This window comes from Desmodus rotundus, chromosome 7, assembly GCF_022682495.2.
Source record: "Desmodus rotundus isolate HL8 chromosome 7, HLdesRot8A.1, whole genome shotgun sequence".
Taxonomy (NCBI): domain Eukaryota; kingdom Metazoa; phylum Chordata; class Mammalia; order Chiroptera; family Phyllostomidae; genus Desmodus; species Desmodus rotundus.
Window position 1 is genome coordinate 18,199,342 of NC_071393.1, and position 8,216 is coordinate 18,207,557.

Consider the following 8,216-nt stretch of genomic DNA (forward strand, 5'->3'; position numbering starts at 1 on the left):
ACAAAGCAAACTGTGGCATATTCTGTAACGTTTTCATTGGGTTTAACATGTTCAAAAGATTTAAATGCTCCTGGAACACAACACCAAAAGGACAAATGAGTTACCAGGGCTACCTCTGTTGTCCCCCATCCCCTTCCTCGAGACAGTCATTGTAACCAATGTATTGTGCCTCTGTCCAGGAAAATGCTACGCATTTGTACACACACAGAAGTATTTTAGCTTAAAAAAGGGCAATATTAGTATGTCATTAGTGACATGAAACACGGATTTAAAAGTCCATTACAATTACTTTTCAAGAATGAAGAATTGTTTGACACTGGAAACTCGTGTGATGGAACTCATCACATTAACCACAGCAAGGACAAACAACTATACAGTCATTTCACAGATGCGGAAAACAGCATTTGACAAAATTCAACACCCACTCATGATTAAAAACTCCCAGCAAACTGGGAATAGAAGGGAACTCTGTCAATCTAATAAGGAACATTTATGAAAAACCTGCAGCCAACATCCTACTTGATGGTTGGCGACTGAATGCCTTTCCTCAAAGACTGGGACCCAGACAAAGGAGTTTGCTCTCATTGCTCCTGCCGAGAATTGGGCTGGACGTGCTGACCAGTGCAGCGAGGAAAGAAAATAAAATAAGAGGCACTTGGAACAGTAATAGAAAAAACTGTTCCTAGCAGCAGCAAACTGTACAGAACTCACAAATGAATTTAACTACAATGGAGAAGATGAAAAAAAAGCAAAATAAAATTATTGAAGGGTACAGAATAAATTGTGAGTAATGACAATGGATGCAGAATTTCAACAGATGAAAAGACAGCATCATAAATATGTCAGTTTCCCTGAGTGATCTATGACAGTTAAATCAATTTTTATGACAACCTGGTGTTTTTAGTGAAACATATAAATAGATCATACAATTTATGTAGAAAAGCAAAGGGCCAGGAAAACTAAGGACAGACTGAAACTACCTAATAAAAGGAGAGCAGAGGATCAGAGCTGGCCGTTCGGACAGGGGAACCACGGATACACACGTAATACAGACGCCATGGAGACACAAACTAAACCACAGCGCATACTATTGCATTGCATATGGACGCCGCACCGTCTTTATCCAGTCATCCGTGGAGGGGCACTTAGGCTGTTTCCATTCTGCTCAGCCAAAGAGAAGATGCAACAGTGCCATTTACAACAACAGGGGTGGGTCTTGACAGTATCATTGTAAGCAAAATAAGTCAGATGGAAAAGGCAAGAACCATATGATTTCACCCACGTGTGGGATATAAAACAGAAAGCAATAAACAGACAAAAGGAGCAAACAAACTCATAGACAGACAGAGGGAAGGGGGTGGGGGAGGGAGAAGAGGGTAAAGAGGATCGAATACGTGGTGACAGAAGGAGACTGGACTTTGGGTGGGGAGCACACAGAGCAATTCCCATACAGATGGTGTGTTAAAACTCATATAGTCTTACCAACCAGCATCACCCCAATGATTGAAAATAAAACCACAAGGAGACAGCATTCTGCATTCATCATGTCGGCAAAAATGTAAAAGCCTGTTGTGGATGCCGAATGATTGTATGCTGCAGGTGCAGGTAAATTCGCACAGCCAATCTGGCCATCTTGAGCAAAGCTGGAGGGGCGCGCACCCCCCCCAGCCCCTCCCCCTTCCATTCCGGGTATATGCTCTAGAGCCCTGAATTTCAAACTGGGAGTCCCGCTGATAGTTGTAGTATTGGGAGGGGAGTCATGACCACAATTTAAACAATGGATAGCTCTGGCTGGGTAGCTCGGTTTGTTGGAGTGCCGGCCCATACACCAAAGTGTTGTGGGTTTGATCCCCGGTCAGGGCACATATTAGGGTGTGGGTTTGGTCCCCAGGTGGGGTGTGGACAGGAGGCAACTGATCAATGTTTCTCTCTCTCTCTCTCCCTCCCTCTCTCTAAAAAATCAATAAATATATCCTCGGATAAGAATTAAAAACACACACACACACACAAAGCAATGAAATAGAACAAATCACAATAGAAAGCATCGGAGTGCTTCTGCATGTGTCCTAAGAGAACTCTGTGTGTGTGTGTGTGTTGCACTAGGCCCCGGTGGAAACAGGCATCTCTGACAATGGGTGGCAGTCGGGTACGTGTGAGAGCCTTTGCCCCAGAGAAGTTTTCGGAATGGGACACGCACAAGAATGTGCACTGCAACGTTTTGTGAGAGACGGGAGGCAAAGAATATTCACCAGGAAGAGGATGCACACGCAAGGTCAAGCAGACACTTGTGTTACAGTGCACGAGCCACTGCGAAATGTTTCCCCGTGGGTAATTCTCCGAAATGCACTGCCGGGCTGGAAAAGCAAACTGCAGGTTGGTGCGGGCAGAATAGTGTTGATAAAAGTGTCAACTCGTGCAAACCATGCAGCACACTATTCAGGGAAATATGTATATATTCCGGGGAAATGTATACATTAAGTGTATTAATATAAGTGTTAATAGTAAAGATTTCGCATGGGGATTATTAACACAAATTCAGGATAGTGGTTATTTCTGGGGCAGGTGGGAGGAAGAGGGGGTATTGGGATTAGGGGAGGACAAATGTAACGATATTTTTGTAACATTTTATTCCTTTACAAAAACCGAAGCAATAGAGTAAAATGTTAAGATTTCATGAAGTGGAGTGCTGGGTACATAAATGTTTGTCCTATTAATCTCTATGAGCGTCTGAAATATCACACAATTGTAAATTATAAAAAGCCAATTTGATTAGGTAAAATGCACTTTGACTTTGCAAGTTCAGGTTGCAAGTTTCCCATATGACAAGCGAGTAGGAGACATTCAAGAACACAGCTGTTTGAACTGAGGTTCGACACGACAAAGGGGCAGAAAGGGACATGCACCTGTTCAGGGGCTCTCAGTTCCTTCCCTCTGAGCAGCTTGCCCTTGGCCAGCTTTATATGTTGACCTTCTGCATTTGGGCAGTAAAAGATCCCAAGACTAAAATAACTTTGTAAACCAAATAAAAGTTGGGAAGCTTTCCCCCGGGGAACTATTAGGGTAAGCCTGGGTCAGAAATTCTAGGGAATAAGCTTGCATATCCCTCCAAATGGATTTATTCCATTGGATAATACACTTCGGTTGGTCAGCTCCCACAGATGTGTAATTCTGTCTCCCCAGAAAGCAGAGCCACACCCGAGTATTATCAAATGCTGAATAAGTTCCAAGAACCAATCTAAATCACCTTGAACTGATCTAATAAAGTGCCGCTAACATCTATTTAGTATCTGAACAGACAGTGAACTTCCTGCTTACAATGCAAATAGGTAGAACCAGACAGGAGCCTGCTGCTTGTGAAGTCCCAGAGAGCTTGCTTTGTACATTGGAGTAAGCGAATTAATTAGAACTTCCTCCCAAAGCCATCACCTGTTTCTGCCGTGGCCTTCCACTGGGTCACCCCACACCCCCACACTTGTTCTGGCTTGTTCTCTCTATCTGGACCACTCCAGGCATCCTGCATCCTCCAGAAGCTTTGGAATAGCTTTGGCCAGGCATGGAAGGTGGCTGTGAGAACCTCTAAGTCTCTTTGATGTGGCCAGAGTCCTAAGATCTCGAAGAGAACCAGCCCTCTAGCCAACCGGGAATAGAATTCAACCCCTAAATGAATGAGATTGTATTGTGACGACACGCTTCACTTCTCACCTCCAAGAGCCTTTCTTGGTGGTAACACACGGTGGCCAGGAAAGGTTTCCGGTTTTGCACCTGGTTGGGTTGATATTAAAACTACTTAATAATCAGTACATCGTGGCACCGATCACCAGAATGGATGAGGGCTGTAAACAACAGGCAGGGCCATATCAGGGCACACTGACCCACAGCAGCCCCCGACCAGGTGGTAGAGAAGCCGCATCCTCATGAAACTTCATGCAGGCTGCATCTGAGCGCAGGAGCAGGTGCGTTTGCGAAGCTGCCAGCTAGCTTGGAGATGCTGCCTCCCATTCTGGACTCACCTTTTCTACACTCCCAACGGACGGGAGTTGTACTGCTTGCCAGGTACTTCTCAACTCTGAGAAGTCAACTGGGGGGACTATTATTTATTTCAGCACATAACTGTTGAGCATATACCAGGTACCCACTGAATACGTGGCAGTGATGGAGTATCGGCAGCCTCTGTGTTAAATCCAGCAATATCCAGTGTGGCCTTCTCGGGGCTTTTAAAAATCACCAACATGTACAAATGAGGAGACACCATCCAAAAGTTTGGAATTGCTACTTCTCTTGCAAAAGGGCACTCTCTGGCCATAGTGGCCCAAATTTCTGCAAAACAGCAAATTGGCTGGACAATGGTGTGTGACAGCCTCCCCCCCTCTTCCCATCCCTCCCCACCACGCACGATTGTCACTTACCACCGCCACTGACTCTGCGCTGCGTGCCTGTGGGTTTCTGTGCGTGCGTGCCTGTGTTCTTAGTAAGGAAACATTTCTCTGCTTCCACATTTCTGTCAAAAGTGGGAGAACAAAAGCCAGACCAAGGGCCAGGTGATGCTTATTAACCTTGGCCACTTGCCTTGTTTATGTTACCTGACGCTTTCAGAGGCACTTGAGTTTGCAGCTCCTGGAACGCGATTGTGCCATAAACTAGAAAATAAAAAAGTGATGTCTGCCCAGGGAGTTTGCAGGATTGAGGATTAAACTTGACAACCTGTGAGAACTCCCTCTTCTCACCCGCGTAGGCCCCAGTAGCAAGCAGAGGGAAGGAAGGAACAGTGAGTGCAAAGGATTAAAAGTAGGAACAAGCTTGGCCTGTTGAAGACGTGGCAGGAAGCCCACATGGCTGGGGCAGACAGGAGGGAGCAGGGAGCATGAAGGCGATGAGTTTGGAGAGCAGGCCCAAGTTTTTTTTTTTTTTTTTTTTAATTCATTGGAGGACATGCATATTGATTTTTGAGAGAGGGGGAAAAGGGAGAGAGAAACATTGATGTGAGAGAAACACATCAATTGGTTGCTTCCCACACGTGTCCTGACTGGGGACCAAACCCACAACCCAGGCATGTGTCCTGACGGGGAATCGAACCTGTGACTTCTTGGTTTATAGGATGATGCTCCAACCAATTGGGCCACACTGGCCCCGGGCACAGGCTCCGGTCTTTTAATTCGTGGTAAGAAGCTTGGGTTTTATTGTATTCTAAAAGGCTTGACATGCATTCTGCTAGACACTTGCAAAGGCTCCTCCTGAACAAGGCTTGAGGAAAATTCAGGTATTGAATATGTTAGGGTAGGCTAGGGTAGCAGAAACAGCGAGGGAGAAGAGAGGTCAGGTTGGCTTTTCCCTAAATGTTTACTATCACCCAGGTGCCCAGAAGTGGGAAACGGCACATTCCCACTGGGTCCTTTGAGTGGGGTTTCATAAAGGGGTTGAAGAGAGTGAAAAGGCTCCTCTAGGATGATGAAATACCCAGGGCTAGTGATAGGGGGCGCTGTTACCCCCATAGGCCTGAAGGGTCTAGGGAGAGAGTGAATGCAACCTGGATATAGAGACACTGTTTGGAGACAACTCTCCTCTTCCCGTAAGGGACAAAGACAGCCGGTGAGACCCCACAAAGAGAAAGCTGAGAGGAATGACCTCACTTTCCCCTTACCTTCTCATCCTCTGCTGGGTTTCCCCATGGGCCATATCCAAGTGGATGCCAAAGTGGAGGGAGCCCACTGATGGAGACCTGGGAGGTCACCCTGCCCAGGGAGAGAACAGAGAGGAGAAGCCCGAGAGCACACCTGGCGGGGCAAACGGAAGGTAGATACCTGGTTTGCCCTGCAGGTCTTGGGAAAAGAAAATCACACCTGTGTTTGGACTGGGGGCCACACCCAGGTGTAGTGTCCCCTGACGATGGGAATGAATATCATCAGGCTCCTCCAACTTCCAGGCAGAGTAACCTCCCATTTCAGGAAGCCCAGGGACCAAAGCACTGAAAGCTTCAGGATCTGGTTTGGAAGACAAGCTATTCAGATGTGGGCTCAGAACTGCCAAGATGGAGCAAGAGGCACTTGGGATCGGTCAAAATTCCCCCGAGGGGATGTCCCTGATCTGCTGTTACTGGAATTTGTAACTCTTGGAAAAAGCTTCCAGGCGCATGAGTCACAGAGTTAATGTCCAATCCAGGGGCTCCACAGCTCACCATCCTGTGCCCCCCCCCCCCCCCGCAGTCTCCTCCCTCTTTCTGCAGCTGTAACTCGAGAGGCATTTGCTCCCCACCAGGGAGGGGCCCCGGGGACCTGGCGCCAGCATCCTTGCCTGGCCAGCTGCCTTCTCACATTGCAGGTCACCAGAATTTTCTGGATTCCAGGGAGGAAGAAGAAGCAAGTGGGAAGAGACCAGGCAGTCTAAGTCTGCTCCTCGCAGAGGTCACATTCCTAGAGGGAGAGGGTGAGCACCGCCCAACCGCAACTGGAAGTCACTCGGGTCACAGTGATAAGCCTGGGCACAGTAAATGAATTTAGGACAGCCACATGGAACTACATCTTTTTGCATTTCTCATTAGTTAATTTGGTTTTTATGCATCTGGGAGTCTGCAACAGCCTGAGCCAGACGCATTAGGATTTACTTGTAGTTGCTTTTTTTTGTTTTGTTTTATTTATTTATTTTTTGTTTTTGCAACTTTCCCTTTTGCTGTGCTTTGTCCACATCTGCCCCCTGCTTACACCTGTCTAAGGTAGTGCCAGATTCTATACGGCTGCTTTGGCGTGGGAGGGTGGTCAGGTTATGCACGCAGCCTGCTGGCTGACACATGTGCCCTGCCTAGGACTGAAAGGCTCTGTACTCAGAGTTCCTCCGAGCCTTGAGCTGGCAAAGTCATCACAATTTCTGTTAACCTGAGATGCACTGCTGGGATTTTTTTTTCCTTCCCAAACTCTACCTTCATTTGGTGGAAGAAAACAAGGAGCTGAACACTCAGATCAAGGTTTGAATTGCAGCTCCGCCCATCACTGGCTGTGCGGCTGGCTCTAGACCAAGTTCCTTAAGCATTCTGAGCCTCAGCTGCCAGTCTGCAAAAATGGGCTTAATGCCTATCTCACCGCATTGTTGCCGGGATTCAACGGGATGGCACGGGCAAACTGCTAACACTTTGCCTGGTTCAGAGGGGATCAAACGTGTGAGTTTCCTCCTGTTCCCAGTCTCTGGACTCACCAACGTGCACACATTTTTAACCCTTTTCATCTGAGCTGCTGACTTCAGGAGCTTGCCTAACCACCAGCGGAGTGAGCATCATCGTAAAGAAGTTTGTTGCTATTCACAGGCTTCACTGCTCCATGTGGCCCCCTCCATCCAGCGGTCATCCAGCCCTTGCCACTGCGCGATGACAGAGGGCAACGTTTGAAGTGCCATGTTGATTCGGGAAGTTGCGAATGCAAAGCAATAAGTGGAAAGTGCTGGGGCGGGTGGGTGGAGGGTCGTAGACGGTGAGGGCATGGGAGAGACTTGGAGGATCAGCAGGCTGTGAAAACTGGAACGGCTGAGAAGGGCAGGGCACAAACACTAAGCCACCCTCATGAGGCTGGGTGGGGTGTGGAGAGAATTGCCTGGTGCACAGCAGGCCCTCGATACCTGGATAAATATCGGTGAATGAATGAAATTGGAGAATGAGGATGGACTGGGGGGAGGGGTAGGCCCGTAGGGGTCCCAGGGGACTTAAAAGGATTGAGTTTCTGCTCAAATGCCACTTATCAGAGATGGCCTCCATGACCTTGGACTGCAACAATGCTCCATGGGGTCTTTGAACCCCTGCCGTCCCCCCACCCCCCGGGGCTCCTCCCCACAGGGCATGTTTATTGCGTATGTATTTCATTATGGATTGTTTCCTCCACTGAACTCCAGAAAGGCAGAGACTTTGAGTCTCTCTTTTTTTTTATCCTTGTCCAAGGACATGCTTATTGATTTGAGAGAGAGAGGAAGGAAGGAAGGAAGACGGGGCAGAGAGAGAGAGAGAGAGAGAGACATCAATCAGTTGCCTCCTGTATATGCCCCAACCGGGGACTGAACCTGTAACCTAGGTACGTGCCCTGAATGGGAATTGAACCCACAACCTTTCAGTTTACCAGACGACATTGCAACCCACTGAGCCACACGAGCCAGGGCAAGACTTTGCCTCTTTTGTTCTCTCCTGAATCTCTAGAGCCTAGAACAGATCCTGGCACACAGCAGAGATTCAGTACACATGCTTG